The sequence below is a fragment of the Rhea pennata genome, chromosome 21, assembly GCF_028389875.1.
Source record: "Rhea pennata isolate bPtePen1 chromosome 21, bPtePen1.pri, whole genome shotgun sequence".
NCBI lineage: Eukaryota > Metazoa > Chordata > Aves > Rheiformes > Rheidae > Rhea > Rhea pennata.
The window spans coordinates 3,560,575-3,578,820 of record NC_084683.1 but is presented as its reverse complement, the minus strand read 5'-3'; the positions used below and the strand labels follow the sequence as shown (position 1 = coordinate 3,578,820).

Below are 18,246 nucleotides of genomic sequence, written 5' to 3'. Positions count from 1 at the left end.
AATGGTACATGGAAAATGAGCACTCATATATTTTTAACATGAGTCTGATGTTGCGTGGTTGAAATTACAAGAAGGCAGACCTGTACAGGGAAGAATGTCATGGACATGAGAGGTGAGGGCCACTGTTGCTGGCCAGAATTGGATGCAATGATGGAAAAGGTCTGGTGCATTAGGAGACTGCTGGATAGCAGGAAGGAGATCATTGTGGGGAAGAAGAGCACAAACAAGTCTTTTCCTGTCTTGGGGAAGGCGTGTAGGTTTTGTTTTTAGGGTAGAAAGACAAAAATCTCAGAGAAGTGATAATTTGCCTCGGAGGAATCCACTCCAGGTGTTTGGGTACTCACATCCTTGTGGAACACTGGTATGACTTGGTTGTCCTTTTGTACTTTGTCCACTAAACCTTTAGCTTAGATGCTTGCATAGCCTGTACTGTTCTGGCTGCTGCTAGTGAAAGACTAAGCACAGTCTAATTTATGTTAAGCAGCATGGTCAAAAGGTAGACAAGCATAGAAGGCGCAGCCGTAGTTCAAGGTGGGGGATTTCACAGCCTTCTGCTGAGACAAAGCTCTGGACACTGCGTGGGCACCAGAAAGTGGGTACACTTTGAGCCTAGTATAGGTGTGCAGTCATAGGCAGGCAAGGGCAACAGGTCAGCTATGGCTCAAGAGTGCAAAGAGTATCTCTGACAGCCTGATGTGACCCTGCTCAACTCTCCAAAGCTGCTCCATCTCCCCAGGATACTTCTACAAGCTTAGGAGATGCCGGGTCTAACTCAGCCTCTGCCAAACACCCTGAGGCAATTGTGCCCACAGGTGGAGGAGATTGCACTCCCAGATAAGGAAAAATGACCTACCGTTATCAGACAAATCCAGGTCACTGATGGAATTGGCATTAGAGATGAGATCCTGGATGACTTGGGCCCCCGCTGACCTCCGCTTGAAATAAACAGAAACATGTCAGTATATGGGAAGGTGCCAAGCCCTGCAAATATAAGCCTGCTGTCAGGAAGGTCACCTCAGCCCCATGGTAGTTGGGGATGGATCTTCCCATATGGGAATGAGCACCTGCCTCCTCTGCCATGGCCTCTTCCCCTCAGGGATGCACACCCCTAGGGATACCCTAGGTACCCTGACTGGAGACTGTGCCTCTAACACTGCTGGGCTCAAACAACTCACGGGTGTTCGCTATACACAGGCTGCCCCCTCACCTCACAGCTGCTGAGATCCAGGTGAAGGTCACTGATGCAACTGTTGTATGCCAGTCCTTGCAGCAAAGCCCTGGAAAAGCCACCAAAGCCATTGGCTAGAGCAGTGTGGGTGCCAGACACCTGCCATAGAGCACCCTCTGTGGGCTGCCGAGTGGGACAAGGAGGATAGGGAAAGGGTTGTTTCCCAGCATGCAGAGCTCTGTATTTTGCCACTCTTATCCAGCATCCTCATCTGTCCCCTCTAACTTCAAAGTCCTAAGCCATGTCCCACTGGACAACACTTGCCCATAATCTGCTCCCATTGGCAGACCCAGAGCCTCTCCATCACCCTGCTGAGCCTCTACAGGGGTAACAGGGGTGGTCAGGCCCTGGAGCTGGACTCTGAGTGGCTGGATGTCTTGCCAGCATGCTGCTCCCATCTTACCTTACAACATCTGGAGGCAGCTTTGTACCTGCCAGTGAAACATGCCTGAGGGCACAGGCCTTGCTGAAAAATTGCTTGATGGCAGGAGAGACATCTTTCACCCTCCTGAAAGGAAAAGCACAAAATAGCATCACCTTCTGTGCATGCCTATAGCTGGCACTGGCTGCCCACTGCCTCAGGAGGTGCCAGGCAGTCACTGGGCCAACTGGGCAATGATGAGCCACGGCACAGATTCCCTCCCTTTCATGTGCTGGGCTTACTTGTGTGAGTACACATTTTTGGAAAGATCCAGATGGGCAAGGCTGGTGCAGCATCCATGGGTCAGTGCTCCAAAGAGCTGCAGGAGGGAGTAAGTTGAGATAGGTCAAAGATCCAGCTAGCGCCATGGCACCTCATGCATGCCAGATGAGAAGAGACAGTGTGGGAGACCCTAAGGTAGGAGGTCTGCCCATGCTTGGGCTGCCAGCTACCACCATTGCTCCCAGCTCTCTTCTTCCTCCTGCTGAAGCTGGTGTCTCCCAGCCCATGGGATGCAAAACAATGTATTGCTGAGCTGGCTGCCATCATACCCCTCTGACCCAACAAGTTTCCTGGCCCTGGGCCTATGCAGCCCCATGCCACATAGGATGCAAGTAATGGGGCTGGGGACACCTGTTGGGGTGTGGCACAGCTTCTGGAGCTGGGCACTGATAACTATCTGGGGTCCCCCTGCTTGCGTACTCACGGTGTCTAAAGAGCAGTCAGTGCCAGACAGGCTGAGGTGAGAGAGTGAGTCGCACTGGCAGAGGAGGTTCTGCAAACTCTGTCAGGAGAGAGGATTCAGTAGCTCATCCAGCACCCCTGGTATCCACCTTGGGTACCCTCTGACTCCCCATTCCGCAAGAATCCCAGCCAATCTGGCCAACTTCCTTCCTTCTAACTAGGGAGCAGAAGTGAAGATGGTGATGAATCACACAGTGACCCACACTGCATGCATGGGCCATTCGGTGCCTGGGGTGTCTCCTTGCTCAAGATGCCATCTCCGATCCTCACGTGAGGACGGGGAGGTGTCTCCACAGCAGAGTCCCACAGCTGCTGTCAGATAGGCAGGAAGATGTCACAGCCATGGCTTTCCAGAGAGCCAAGCACCTCTGCGCAAATGCACCCGGGGATGCCAAGCACCTTGGTTTCAGACCCTCCAGCAACAGCCACTTCTGAGTGCCTGGGCCACACGCAGAGATCAGCTTCTGAATGAACCAAGGCAAGCTCTCTCAATTCTCTCCTAAAAGCAGCAAGGCCACCAGAGGAAGAGGTGCCCCCCATGTGTGCAGGAGACAGTCCATCCTACAATGTCAGAGCATTGACCCTTCTCAGCCCATAGCACTCACACTAGTGTCATCCATGGCCAGGATGCTGGGGTTCCTGGAGAGGTCCAAGTGCTGGAGGGAAGAGCGGATGGCTTCGTTAGCTGCTAGGGCCTGGCATAATGTGTTCGTTCCTGCTTGAGGGTAGGCCAAAGAAACAGATGCCCACGGATCTTGGACAGAGTGCATCCCTGCACTGTGGAGAGCCATGGAGCAGAAGAAGGGGCAATTTCCTATGTCCAGGGCAGCAGGACATTGTGTTCTTGGACATATCCTGTGCATGGCATCCCTGGGGGACTGTTCCTTCTCCTCATCCCGTGCACCCAAGTATGCTATGCCCAGCCAGGCTTTGCAACATCATTTTGGAGACATTTTATTTGCAGCCAGTGGTGAAGCTGCTTCTGGGCAGAGTGTGCCATTCTCCGAGATGCCTCATCAAGGGCACATGGCCCCAGCCCACCCATGCCATCCCCTCTGGGAGATTCTTTGATGTCAGCCTGGCCCCGCTGAGCCATAAATGCTGTGGACAGAGTCAGTCTGACTGGCCTCCTCACCGAGACCTGAAGGGGGCGGAGGGAATATTGTCTCAGGGCTGTACCTTTAGCAGTGAGTGATGTCCTGGCCAAGTTGAGGCTCTGCAGGCCCTTGGGCCTCTTCTCAAAGTGCCGGCTGAAGGCAATTATCCCTGATGGAAGAGTAGAAAGCCCTGAGCAGCCGTGACAGCGCAAATGGAGGTCTGGGTGCCTCCGCCACCCTTAAGTATTGTCCCCACAGTGCAGGCCAACAAGGACAGCTCTCTGAGCTGCTTGCTGCAGGCACAGAAACAGTGATGAGTGGCTTGGGCTGCCTTGCAAGTGCAGAAGGAGGCCATGGGTTGCTCCACGTGCTCGTCATCAGGCTACACAGGGAATTAGGGGTTGAGAATGGAGCCAGCCCCTTCCTGTTGCTTTCCCCATAGGCACTTCCAGGCAGGGAGCTGCTTTGCCCAGCTGCCAATGGGATACAGAGTTGGGGAAAGAGATGAAGGGAAGGCCCAGGACAGGAGAAAAATAGCAGTTTGCATGAGCTTAAACACATCTGCTACTGTGGGGTGTGGGGTACCTCTGTCTTCCAGCTGGTTGCCAGCAAGATTGACAGTGTGCAGCACAGAGTCAGGATGTCTGCTGAGTGCCTGGGCCATCCTCTAAGCGAAGTCACTGCAGAAAGAAGGGCTATGTGTCTGACAAAGGTACAGGCACCATTGAGAGGCATGGCTGCCCACTTTGTAGCCATGTGGGGATGCAGCACTGGCTCCTACGAGGATGACAGGCTCCATCCAAAAGCAAAGCCTCACCAAGGCTGCAGCCAGGTCTGCTGGCCTCCAGGCTGTGGGAAGGATGCTGTTCAGTGGGCTCTCACCCTGTCCAAGCTATGTGGCATCAGCACCCCAGTTGCAGGGACATCCAGCTCTGGCATGGGAGTGAGCTGGCCTACGCTGCACTATGCATGCAATGTGAGCTGGGCAGGGCTGCTAAGATCCTGCTCAGCACCATGCCAGGGCTCTGCATCCTCCTGACAACACTGGCAGTCCAGCTCTGCTGTCTTCTACCCATGCAGGGCAGGCTGCAGGGCCTGTGTATACTTTAATATTTCAGTGACCTTATTAAGGAGCCCCACCAGTCCTAAACTGGGAATCCCTCTGACATCCTTAGATCCCTCAGCCACTTTAATGAAGGTGCAAGCCCTGCCTCCAGCACAAATCAGTGCTTCAGCACCTGTGAGGGACAAGCATTCCCCCTCCTCCAGCCTCCAATTTACAAGGCAGGAGTTTGTCCTGTTAGATGCGGGTTGACATGGCTCAAATGCTTTACCTATGGATTCAAGTCTGACCAAAACTGTTACTGTTTTAACACTTTGAGGACATAATCAGCCAAATAGCTGGAGTAAAGATAGAGGAAGCTCCCTGTGCTGACCAGAAGAAATTATCTAGTGCTGTCCGGGATACATCAATAGTACAGAATACCCTCAGAAAAGCAGTGTATTTCCTTACGATTTTAGCCCCCTGTTTTCCAGCACCAACTCCTCCAGTGTCACTGATTTGCTGAGCATATACAGGAGTTGCTCTGAAATCTCCAGGTTCTGCAGATAAAGAAAGCCTTTCTGAGAGCCCATCCATCTCCAGGAGACACAGCTCCACCAGGACCTGTGCCACATGATGGGCACTCACCAGTCTGAAGTCCTTGCAGTAGAGCTTTGTGAACCACAGATTGAAGGACAAGGCAGCAACACGCAGTGCCACGTCTCTGCAGGGTGACAAGGACAAGGCAGTCAGGGGCCAGACTGAGGGTGGCTGCCTGACAAAGCAGCCAGTTGGGCCCCACTCATATGCACCCCTCCTTGGAGCACAAGTACAACCGCCACAGGGTGCACAGCCACAACCACACAAGCATGCACAAACACAATCTCCCCAGGGCACATGCACACAACTGCTTCCTGGTGCACTGCCACAACCACCCTGGGGTGCACAGGCACAGCCACCACTGGGTGCAAAAACAGTCACCCTGGAGCATGCAAGCACAACTGCCTCCTGGTGCGCAGCCACAACAGCTTTGGTATACCCAGCCACAGCTGCCCCAGGGTATACCTCCACAAATGGGCCCAGGGTGCACAAACACAGTGTTCACCAGAGCAGGACTGAGCAGTCAGGCTAAGGCATTTTTGGAGAAGGCCTGTGAGTTTAAAGCACCTCACAAACAGAGCTCAGTTTTACCAGATTGTTCCCGTGAAAAGAAAATCAATCAAAAATTTGGATGTCCCCATCAGAATGTCCATTTTTGTTTAAAACTCATCTTCATTTAAGGAACAGCGCATGTTATGCTTGACTGAACAGAAAGTTTCTTTCTGACTTTCTGGTCCAAAGAAATATCCAAAAAATGTCCCCATTCAGGTGGACCAAACACAGATCCTCTTTTCCCCAAAATGAAAAGCCCAAACCTTCTTACTATTTCCCAGTTGGTAGATGAGAGCCTGGCCAACTACCTTCTCCGACAGATAATCCTTCACTCCTTCTTTCTAAGGTCACATCTCTGGATAGGTCTATATCTATCTAAATATGTCTAAATACATAAGTATAGAGGGATTGGAGGCCCCTGCTGATGGGAAGAGCTGCTAGGGCAACCTGAACGTAAGGCTCAGGGCACAACCTGAAATCATAGCCTCATTACAAGGCCAAAACTCTGTAACAGCAACCTGGGGTACTAGCAGGGCTGCAATCTGGAGGGGAGACAGAGAATTGCAAATTTTTGCAGCTCTTTTAGCAGAGCTGGCTGCTTTGCATAAGGAAACACCTGACAGACACGAGCTTGAAAGACTGACACAGTCTTCAGTTTTCACCTCCTTAGCTGGTTCTTAGGGTTATGCAGATGTTAAAAACAGATAGGGAAGTCTCTCTGGCCTCTTGAGACAGCCACCCGGAGGGACAGAGGTGGCTCTCAGAGGGAATTCTCCTTCTAATTTGGAGATTTCTCTGGGGAAACATCTGCCCACAGCCAGCAGGACATAAACCTACCATCCTTGGAACACATGAAGAGATAAAAACCTCCAACAACAGAATAGAAAAACTCCTGCAATGCACAGCAAGGAAGGAGACAAGTGCTGGTGGATACAGGGCAGCATGGCCAAGGTGCTTGAGAAATGGTGTGCTCCTGGATGCACCTGGTGGGGCTGAATGACTCACCAGCTCTCCAAGTGGCTGAAATCCAGTAGGTTGAACTCCCTGCAGTCTTGGCTATGGTAGATGTTGTCCACATCCTGCCAGACAGACAGATACTCAGACAGGGCTCAGTGCCAGGTCTGGGGAAGGGCTTCGACATCTGCTAGCATGCCTGGCAAGCTGTGCTGTCAACGGAAGGAGCTGTATTTTGCCCAGAGGCTGATTCATCGGGGACCCTTACCCAGAACCCATTTCCCACAGTTCTCAAGAGCCTAAACAGATGCTGGGAGCCTCATGCCTAAATCCAGAGCCTGAAACCTTCCTAGGGACAGAGGCAGCAAGAGCACGTGTCCCATACGGGTGCAACCCTATGTTGTAGTGGCTTCCTGACTGCTTTCACAAGGATTGGCCAGAAGAAACCAATGAACCCCTTCTATGGTGGGGATGAGGGCCTGGAAAGATGTGAATTACAGTCACCTGGTGCCCCACAGGAGGAGGGGGACAGCCTGTGCTGCTGTGGCTGTGTCTCAACATGGCTGGTTATGCTGTCACCAGCTCTTCTCTTTGGAGATACCCATCAGGACTATGGGTTTCCAAGGGCTTTTCTTATACATCAGCCTGGGAAGCTTCCTAATCCAAGGTAACTCATCCCTCTCTACATTTCATTCCACCACATCAAAAGAGAAGGGAGCACTCAAGCAACGTAAAACTGTAGTTTCCATCCCTGGGATGCTCCCAGCCCTCTGGGATGTTCCTTGACCTTGGCATACTCCCAGCCCTGGGAGGTAGCTGGTGCCCAAGATACTCCCAGCTCTCAGGATGCCTCTGCTGCCTGGAATGGCTGTGTGGCTGCAGAGTGGGGTGGAGGCACCAGCAAGCATCCCTCTGCCATGCCCTCTGAACAACCTGCTATGATTGTCTCCTTTCTGCAGCGTGGGTCAGCTTACCCACTGGATCTCCTCACGAAAGGTAAAGCCACTGTAATCACATAAAGCAGCATAAGTCTCTGAAAACCCACCTGCAAAGAGAAGGCAGTATTTAGGGCACTGTGAGCAGACCTCCCCAAAGGAACACTGAGGAGACATTTAGGGTAGGCAGAAAACAAAAAGTGGGAGGCAGAGGCCCTCCCTGCCCTCCTCAAAGGGGCTGCAGAGTCCTGCTCAGTCTACTGCCATCCTGAAAGGGAATGCACAACTCAGGGAGCTGAGGCAATAACTCTGCTCCCTTCACCTGATCCATGTAGGAAATCCTAGGTCCTTATTGCCTGTTCTCTCTCAGCATCCTTTTACTAAGAGGTTTTGTTTCCTTATAAACACAGTGGTTATGACCATGGACTGTAAAACTAGGCACTGGGATGGCAGAGGTGGAGCTTGGCCTGCTCTGGAAACCATACCCGGGCCACATCAGCCTGCCTGGACGTGGCATCTGGACTATATGCTGCTTTTCCCACATGTCTCCTGTATGCCTGGCCCCAACATCCTGCATCTGCAAACATCACAGCTCCAACATCAGGCAGAAGCCCTCCCCTGCACATCACTGTGGCCTCCTCATTATGATTCCTTGTGCTCTTCCTAGTTTGTCGTGCTGGGGCACAGTCTGCTTTTCCAATGTGCCCACAGACATCTCAGCTCCAAACCTGTGCCACAACCCCACGATCCTAGAGATTGACCTAGGATCCAGTTTCCATGCTGTAACAACCCCCCTTGCCCCTCAGAAATGTCAGGCAAATTGCGTTGCTATGGTGGCAGCAGAGGTATGACAGGGTTACGTTCATGTAGTTGGTTTTTTTAGCAACCATCTTGCTTCCCAGTTTATGTTAGTCTAACTCTTCTCCCACTAAAACCCTTGGAGCTTTTAAAGTTCCTACTCCAAATAGCTAGAACCCAGGCTTGGTGCTGCAGCAGTATCACATTAGGTAGATAAAACCCACTCTAGTTGCACACCCTCATGGGTAGACGCATCCGTGACTGTGCATCCTCACCATACAGCTATCCTGCTCCTTTCTGGGAAGCTGCAATCTCCCCAGCCTGCCAGATCGGCTCCTCACTCACACACCCTGCACCTCGTTCCTACTCTGTGAGATGGGGTACGCTGGTGGAGAGTGCAGCCTGCTGGCAGGGCTCCTACAGACATAAGCCAGTGCAGGAGCTGCCTTGCCACCAGACGTGGGGGAGCCACAAATAGCCACTGACAATGACTGTGTGGATACTGGGTTGATCTCTGAGGTATTCCAACCCTCCTGCCCCTGTCTGGTATGTGTACAGGGAGAATAGCACTTACCACAGGGCCCTTGGTTGCTCTGCAACATTTCCTCCAGGGAGTCTGTGATCCTCCGTACCCTCTCGTACAGGTTGGGGGGCGAGTTCTTGAGCAGTGCTCTGGGGGACGGACCAGGGAGCAGGCTGGGAGAAAATCATCCCCACCGCAATATATGCCTAACTATAACCCATTTGCCAGGCCCAGAGAGTGACCAAAAATATTCTTCCCAATGCGATCAGGGAACGAGGAACATTTGGCTTCCATTAGCAAGGTTTCCTCCTATTAAAAGGCCCTGTTGGACATTCAAGCTGCTTTTTGGCTCTGTCTGAGCAAAGAATGTTTCCTCCAAGGTGACATGGTCCCTCCAGTTCCTACAGGTTAGTCCCTGAGGACTAGGGAACCCTTACCCAGGGGACAAATCTGGGAAGACCTTCTTAAGTGACATGGTGACATGGATGACAACTTACTCCAAATCATCAAATGACATAAGCCGGATGACATAAGAAGACATATCTGTTTCTATGACAACCTGCAGAGGCCAAAGGATGGGAAACATCTGAGAAAACTTGCAATGTGAGGCATCCCAAACCTGCAGACATGACGCTGACAGCAATTGGCCAGGCACTGCAAGGGCTACACTCTTAATGCAAGCATCCAATCTCTGTAGTTATAATTCTAGCCAGAGCACTGTAAGTGGAGGTAAGGCTGAGAACAACAGGAATTTAGGATGAAATGGAGTAAACATACTGTCATGTGCCAGACCAAGGCATTAACACCCCCTTATCCTTCCCTTGGTCCAAGTGATTAGCTTTCAAAGACACAGTAGCTTCGCTAGTGGTCTGCCCTTTTCTTACCAAGAGCTTTAGGGATTGAAATGACCAAGACAGACCCCATTTGGCATTGATTTCAGTGCCTGAACTTGCTCATCCTCAACAAAACCTCCCTCCACCCTCAGAACTGCCTCCAGATCAGCTCTGCCTCTCGCTATCCCGGCAGAGAAAAAAACCCCTCTTTGCCTGCACTGCTACAGCGAGCCCCTGCAAAATTGAGATGGCAGGGCCAGCAGAGCAGAAATGCCTGGGTCTGTGTACCCAACTGTCTGCCCAGGGTCCCATCTCTAGTGTAAGTGGTGGACAGCAATGTTGCACAGAAGCAGCTGGCTTGCTGCATCTGCCTATTCCCAGCTAAGGCACAGCCAGTTTGATGTGTTAAACAGCCCCTGATGGAGATTTCCCCCCTGAAATTGTCTCATCTGGTTTTGATGCTTTTTTAGCTTTTGTCTCCTACAAAAATCCCACAGCAACACATTCTCCAATTTAATTACGCACTGAAATGTAGGAGGGAGATGACAATTATCTGCTTGGGCAGCATAAAGGTAGAGCTTCTTTTCAGAGCAGGGCTCTATGTTTGACAGCAGGGCCAGTCTCTGCCTTCCCCAGCCAGGTGCTCAGACTGGCGGGTGAGTAACCACTGGAACTGTCATACAGCCTCAGGTCTGTGGTCCCAATCGAATGGTCTCAGAGACAAGCCAATGATCTGAAGTTAGCTGTTCTTCCACTTCCTTGTAAGTGCCCAGGTGATGCCGTCCTGTCCCCGAATCACTTGTCTCTGCTCGCATCCTTGGAGCATACCTCGGCAGAATGTGCCTCTCCTCCTGACATCCCCTCCCAGGATACGTGAGGCTCTAGCTCTTCCCCTAACTTTCCCACCTGTACTTCCCAGTCTGTGTGGAAGCTGTCAGCTGACACCAGGCATTTCCAGCCTCCTGATGCTATGCTGTCTGAAGGCTCATGGCTTCCTCTTCTGCTCTCTCTGCCTATCTCCTCTTTAACTCTGTGCTCCTGTTAAAGATCTCTAAGCAAAGCACAGCTCAAATACGCATCCTGCTCCTGAGAGGATTGTCTCTCTAATGTCAAGCAGCAGAAGCCCTGTTTGCAAGTCAGGGCTATCACTGCTGATGGTGCTTTAATGAGCGAAAGAGGTTAACAGGAACTGCAGCCTTGGTTTCAGCTGACATGTCCAGTTTGGGACAGTCCATTCTTCTCCTTCATGGTTTGCGCCTGCTCCATCTACCATGCATGCATGCCTTGTTGTTAAGAGGATTAACAGGGCTTAAAACACCTTCCTTCTAAATTTGGCTTTGCCTGTGTAAGCCAGTTGCAATTTATCACCTTGTCCCTGCTGTGCCGGAGGTGTCACCCAAATGCCAAGGAAGGCACGAGCTGCCTACAGCTCTCAGTAGTGATTTTGCAGCATGCATGGCCAGGTCTGCTGGAGGAGAGTGGGTGCAGACACCTGTATTCCCCTCTTAGCACCCCTGAGCGCCTCCCCTTACCTCTGGCTAGAGGGTGCTAACATGGGCGAAGCTGTAAGAGGATTTCTTTCGAGGTGGCCAAGGGATAAATATGGTGGGAAGCTCCCAAAGCTCTGCAGTGGTGACCCCAAATGTAAAACAGTGGGCAACGACTTCCCGCAGACCCTGCAGCAGGCTCCAGGCCAGGGTTTCCAAAGGGGGGGAGATGAGCAAAATGTGCCCTGGCAATCCGGGTGCCAACATGCCCCATGTGGGAATTGCCCAGGGAGGCTTTCCCAGTGAGTGCCACTCACCAGGCTGGGCTCTCGCACTGTGATCTCTTGCACCTCCAAAAAGCTGAAACTGCTGTGCACCTAGTGGGAGAGAAGGGCTGGATCAGCCTCAGTGCTGACAGAGATGCATCAGCACCCTGGACTCCAAGCTCTTTCCCATGACCCAGGGCAGTGCCCGACCACAGCTTCTTCCTGCACTTGGCCAGAGCCCTCCAGCCCCAAAATCTCAGCCTGGCTGCCAGTGTCCTGATCTGAGCTCCTTCTCCCATTTTCTATCTGACCCACCCTACCTCATGTGCCATAATGCAGCCCCTGATGCTGCTGCATGCTGGGGGCAAGCCCCACAGACTAATACTGCTCCCTGGGGCTTTCCAGACCTCCTGACCCAGGGTACCTGTGGTCACCATGCAGGACACCTGGTCCCGCACTGGGGCTGGCATCCCAAGGCAGTGAGTGGGGTCCTCCTGGGAGCAGCACGGGTCTACCATGGAGTAGAGGGACCCCAACACTTACCCTCACTGGTAGTGTCACCAGTAGCACATAGGCTCGCCAGGGGGTCAGCACCTAGGCAGGAGAAAGTAGGGTGACAGTGGGGTAACACAGGACCTGGCATCCTGTTCAGACTAGCGCCCCCCCCCCAACCTCCGCCCCAGGCAACAGCCTTTCTGAAGCCCTGAAGCCCAACAGCCCACTGAAGCACTTAAGTTGCTGCCTGGGGAAACCGGGGAGAGCATAAGCTGAGAAAACTTACTGGCTAATTCACACAATGCACTCTGTAACCTGCAGTAGGGTCCATCCTGTTTTTGCCCTACAAGGTGCTGGGAGGAGGGGCAGATGTGTGCCTGGCCCTGCAAGTCCTGCACAGGCAGGGAAGATCCAGACAGACATAAATGTCTTCCATACCTCTGATGACACCATTTGCCCAGTCGGTTGGGTTTAACCACCCCCTTCAGTCCCTACTGTGTGTCTGGTTACCGCCCTATTGCACAGCCCAGCGAGGTAGATGCTGCTCCCTGTGTGCGCTGTGGGTTCGGGACCCCAATCAAGCTTAGGCTAACAGCCAAGGGGTGGAGTACTGGACCCTGAACGTACCAAGATGTAGTCATCATACTTGGGTTTCACCTGCAGCTGGACACTCTTGACCAGGAGGATCGTCTTCATCCCCAGGCAGGCGGTGATGCCCTCTGAAAAGACCAATGTCAAGTGTAACTGATCTGGCTGAAGCTAGGAGACGTGCTTAGTCCTTTACCTGTGATCTGGTGCCCAGGAGGGTGCCTGGCACAGCATGCCCAAGATGGTCCCTGTGACCCCAAACACAGCCTGAGCTCCCCAGTCCCACACCAAGAACGAGGGCTCAGGTTAAGGGGAGAGGGATGGGATCTGGATGTGCATATCCCTCTGAGGAGAAGGTCCGTGCATGGCTCCAGCTCCCCTAAACCACAGTAGTGGTTTTAGCACCACAACATCACAAACCTCCTCCTTGGCAAGGGTGGGCATCCCCAGGCAGCATGGATCTGCCATCAAGTTGTCACAGACTGAAGGCACAAAGCACTCTTCCAGGCTACTTCAAGCAGGACACAGAGATGTGGTCCTTACCATGTCTGAGCCAAGAATGGATTTGTCCTCATGATGTGCCAGTCACTTCCATATAGTACTAGCTACATGCCCTGACACCCTCCCCCCAGTTCCATCCTGTGTTCATAGTGGCAACCCCTTGTGCGAGGCCATTTGAAAACTCCTGTCACCAGGCACAGGTCCTTTTCTTCAATCTGGCCATTCACCCCTTTTGGCGGAGAGGCTCTTTACTTTGTGGCCTTGCAGAAAGGAAGCAGTTGGTTTTGGTATTACACTCTCCCTCACAAACATGAACTGATTTAGCCCCACATCCCATGCACCTCCAGGAATTAGTTCTTCTCTAGCCACTTCTGAAGGTAGACACTGATCATTTGCTCTCCATGACTTTGCAGCAGTGCTGGATGCTGCGTCAGACTGAGTTGTCGGTGCCTAACGGCTTTTCAGGAAAGCTGTGCACTTCCTCACAAACCTGGTTTGTATCTTGTCTGGTGCTCAGGTGATAGACACATCCACCTGCTCGTTGGCATGTGGAGCCTTGGCTACAGTTGGGAGCAAGCACAGTGCTTGGGTGCCACCAGTTTGTCCTCCACAGATATACTGCTTGGCTTTCTTGTGTGGGCTCCTTCAGGACTTCTCCCAGGGCTCACTCAGGGTTTTATTAGGATGTCTGGCCTTTGACTTCAACATAATGTGTGTTTGCCTACCCACGCTAGGATTACACTGCACGTGCTTTGGAATAGCCTTGTTCATCGGAATCTGGTACTGTGCTCCACCTGGGTCCCTGTTTCTCTTCCTTTCTTCCTGCTCTTAGTCATAGGGTCAGTGGGGAGCTCTACAGGTACCCTTCCGCCACAAGCTCCTCAGTGCCTCAGCTGAGTCCTGCCCTCTCCATGGTGCATCCAGGGAGGTATTCTGCCTTTCCATTATTTTGGAAATTTTCTTGGCCATGATGTGCACCAGCGGTCATGTGTGCTGGCCTTCCCACATTTGCAATCCTGTTGCTCCTATGGTTGTTATAGGCAAGCCTAAACCCCACTCCTGTTTACTGTCTCTCATCTTGAGCTTTGTTTCACCTCTCTGCCTAGCTGCTTCTCTCCTTCTCATGATTCAGACCTTTTGCTCAGAACAGGCTGTTGTGACTAGAACTGCAACTGCCTGTTCCTTGCAAAGCGGACTAAGTTTTCACAACGACACTGCTCCCTCTGGCCCTCACTGAAGCTGCAGGTAGCCCTGTTAGCTCAGGGCTGGTTAGCAATCCATGCCTTCCCATCACACTACAAGCAACAATGGTGGCGGTGAAGCTAGAGCCCCTTGACCTCCTGTGGTCATTTGTTTTTTCAGTCAGATCTTGGAAGTCTGGGAACTTCCCCTGAAGGCCTGGTAGTGGCTAGTCACAGTATTTCACACATCCCTTCTGATGCCTGAGAGCCCCGGCAAGGCTGTAGGCCATGCCTCCCTGCCAAGCATGGTGCCAGTCAGGCTGTCCCACGGAACAGCTGGAGATCCTCTGGCTGGTGTGGGGATCCCAAGCCTGCAGGTGTGCGTGGCACCATCCTGCACCTGAAAACCCTGCTGGTCAGTGGAAGTCTCGGCAAACCACATTCCTGATGACCCAGCCTGTTATTAGGGGATGCTTTTGGTCTAAGCAGCACCATCAAGTGAACAGGTGTTGCAGCCCCATGTCCGAGGCTCTGCTCAGATCCCCTTGAGCTGGGGTTGATAATAAACCCATGAGCAGCCCCAACAGCCCCAGTACACACATGAGAGCAACAGAGCAGGACCCAGATCAGCAAGTTCTGTGTGGCAGCCAAGAAGCATTGAGGTGGATAACGCTTACCTTGCAGCTCAGCAGGGATCCCTCCGGGAGACACAGCCATTGCTGGGACCACAGCAACCACCCAGGGAAGGGCACAGAGGTATCAGGGCAGCATCCTTCAGCATCCCGCTTGGAGCAAAAGGCACCCTGCTTGGAGGAAGCGCTGAGGTTACCAACCAGCAGTGTCACTGCCTTGGCACCTCCTCCCCCTTCCAGTGCTCGGTGCCTCTTCCTGCCCCGTCAGGCAAGATTTACTGAGTGAGCAAGAGAAGTGAAATGAAAGCGACGGAGCTAGCAGCCCATGCAGGCCCGCTAAACCCTGCACCCAAGCTGCCAGGCCCCCAGCTAGCTTCCTCAGCCAGGCCCAGCCATGAGCAAGGCCATAAGCCTACCTGGGAGGAGGGCTGCACTTCTGAGCATCTCCTTCAGCCTTTCTTCTCCCACATGGGATAAAGCTATCATTTCTCATGGGCAACGAGCGTGCATGCTGCCGGCTCTTCCTTACTGGGAGCAGCATCTTCTCCAGCCTTTAAGCTTTGAGGGTCCTGAATTATTCTTGCCCTGCATGCCCTCGAGGGCATTTTTGGGGTGCACATTCCTGCCTCAGTGCCCAAAGATGGCTGTGAACCATGAGAGCAGCTCTGCTCCCATGCAGGATACTGGATGAGGGGCTGCCCCAGGCCCTAACATTACATTGGGTAGATGAAGGGTTCCAGTGCCAAAGGCAGGGCACTGCAGATGTGGCTGCTCCTGAGCAGAAAGGCACTGGGTGTCATGCCAAAGTGTTCCTTGGTGAGCACCACTGTGGCACAACTGCTGGCCCAAAGTGAGGAGGAGAGACAGAGACAGGGTGGCCTCCCTGGGGCAATGTGGATGAGCAGTGTTGGTACGCTGAACACTCTCCTATCCCAGGAAAAACTCTGGCCTGGGCCAAATGCTGGAGGTGTTTGGAATGCTGTAGAAAGCTGTTCTGTGACCCTTGTGGTGCTGCAGAACTGCATGGAACCCAAACCTCTCAGTACTGGATCAGCAGACCATACTAGAACCTCGGGGCATGTGCTGATGGAGCCAGCAGGCCACAACTGGCACGAACTGGAATGGAGAGTACCGAATGCCTCATCCCCCTAAGTTATAATTTTTGACAAACCACCAATCTCCAGGCTGCCCTGAGCAGAGATCTGCCAACCAAGGGCTCTCAAAGGAGCATTTCCAGGGGTGGAATAGCCTGGGACAGGCTGATTCCTGGCAGAGCTGGGTGATACTGCTGCGGGTAGCCAGGGCCAAGCAGACAACACAGCATTTTCAAATCTTCTGTAAAAGCAAAAGCAAGACAGGAAGTGATCTCCCTGCAGACACTGCTGTCTCCGCAGAGCCCAACCACAACATGTAGTAGCCTTGATTCACCACTTCAGGGAAGGCAGCTGGAGAGAGCATAGCTCAGGGCAGGGACCACCTTTCACTGAGGTACCTCCTTATGGGGTAAGAACAGAACAGTGGAAGCAGCATTCCTCCAAGCATTGAGAGCCACATCAACAAGCAGAGAAGCACCAGTAAAAGGCAGAGTGTTCAAGGCATTTCCCTCAGGGACAGCCTGCTCTGAATCTATGGCTCTTCCAGAATGACAAGAGAGCATGCTATTGGTGTCTGAGCATCTCAGAAGGGGCAGTAGGACCCAGCTTTTCATGGCATTAGCAAGGATATTCAGGACATGGAGAGAACGACTGTCCTCTTGTACCCATTAGGTGATAGCTCCTACTGAAGCTTAGAAGCACAAAGGACCTCCCAGCAAGCCCCTTCTCCAAGCTTATCTTCCAAAACACTGGGTCCCGTGTGCCAGGACGTGCTGAGCGCCAGTGTACCAGAACATCTTCCCCAAGAGGAGGACAGAGGAACAAGTGTTCCCAGGTGCACAAGTGTTCCCCATCTGTTGTGCAAGCATACTTTTGTCAGGATGCCTAGAGGAACCCATTTCCTCTTTCTTCCTCCTGAGCATCCGGAGTGTATTGGGGCTGGGCATTTCCTGCACCATCCTGGAATACTAGGACCTTCCCAGGTCTCAGGGGCTTCTGCTGGACAGTCTGCTACTGTCTGGCCTCCACTGGGGAGCCCAAACTGTGTTGGATGTGGTCTCACCAGAGCCAAATGGAGGGCAGTAGTTTCTCCCCTCGGCCTGCTGTCTGTGTTCTTGCTAAGCCTGTCCTGGTGCTTTGGCACAGGGGCACCCTGCTGACTCCTGGCTGGCTTGCTGTCTCCCAGTACCTCCAGGGCTTTTTTTCTGCACTGGCAGCCAACCAAATCTGGTCTGCTGCATGGGCTGTTCCCTCCCACGGGGGTACATTGCATCTGCCTTTGTTCAGCTCCATGAGGTTTCATTGTTCAATCTTCCTGCCTGTTGAGGTCCCTCTGAGCAGCAGTGCTGTCCTCCACTTTATCAACCGCTCCCCTCAGTATGGTATCAGGCACAAACGTGATGAGAGTTCACCCTGGGCAATCAGCCAGGTCTTTAAGAAAGATGCTAAAAGGCATTGGTCCTACAACTGATCCCCAAGGAACACCTTTCATAACTAGTAGGGCTTTGTATTGCTGAGCACTCTGAGCCTCATAGGGTAGCCAATTTTCTACCCATCCTCAAGTCCTCCAGACCCTGTGTCTCTAGTCTGGTTATAAGAAGTCTGTGGAGGACAGTGTCAAAGACCTTGCTAAAGTCAAGATAAACAGCATCCACAGCCTTCCCTTTGTCCACACAGTCAGACATGTCCTCAGAGAATGCAAAAGCCTGTCAGGCAGGATTTCCCCTTGACGTGGTGGCTGTTCCGAGTCACTGCTCTATATTTGGTGTGCCTGAAAAAAAGCTTCCAGAGTGATTCACTTCCAGGGATCTAAGTGCCTCTGACAGGCCTGTAGTCCCCTGGATCTTCCTTGTTGCCCTTCTTGAAGATGGGTGGGACATACGCTTTTTTCCAGTCATCAGAAACCTCCCTAGATTGCCAAGACCTTCCCAAGATGATAAGAGCACAGCTTCACATTGACATAGACCTCTTTTCTCAGCACCTTCAGACGTACCTCTTAGACTGCCATGAGGCTTGGGACCTGAGAGGTCTGAGGGCAGACCTCACCAGTAAAAATCAAGACAAGAGCAGCACTGAGTACCTCAGCCATGTCCTTTGTCACTAGTCCCTCTGCTCTACTAGGAAGTGGACCCACATTTTCCTCATCCCTCCTGCTGCTGCTGCTGAAGACAGCATCCTTCATATAGAAGCCTTTTTCTTGCCTTTCACATCCTCTAGGTCCAACTCCAGCTAAGCTTTGGCTTTCCCAACTCCACCCTTGTATGCTCAGGCAATG

At 52.4% G+C, this 18,246-nt stretch overlaps 1 pseudogene; it reads right to left on the bottom strand.

The window, feature by feature from the left end:
* The window catches only part of LOC134149729 (capping protein, Arp2/3 and myosin-I linker protein 2-like), a 36,330-nt pseudogene extending 21,368 nt beyond the window's left edge, over nt 1–14,962 (bottom strand).
* Between the last annotated feature and the right edge of the window lie 3,284 nt (nt 14,963–18,246).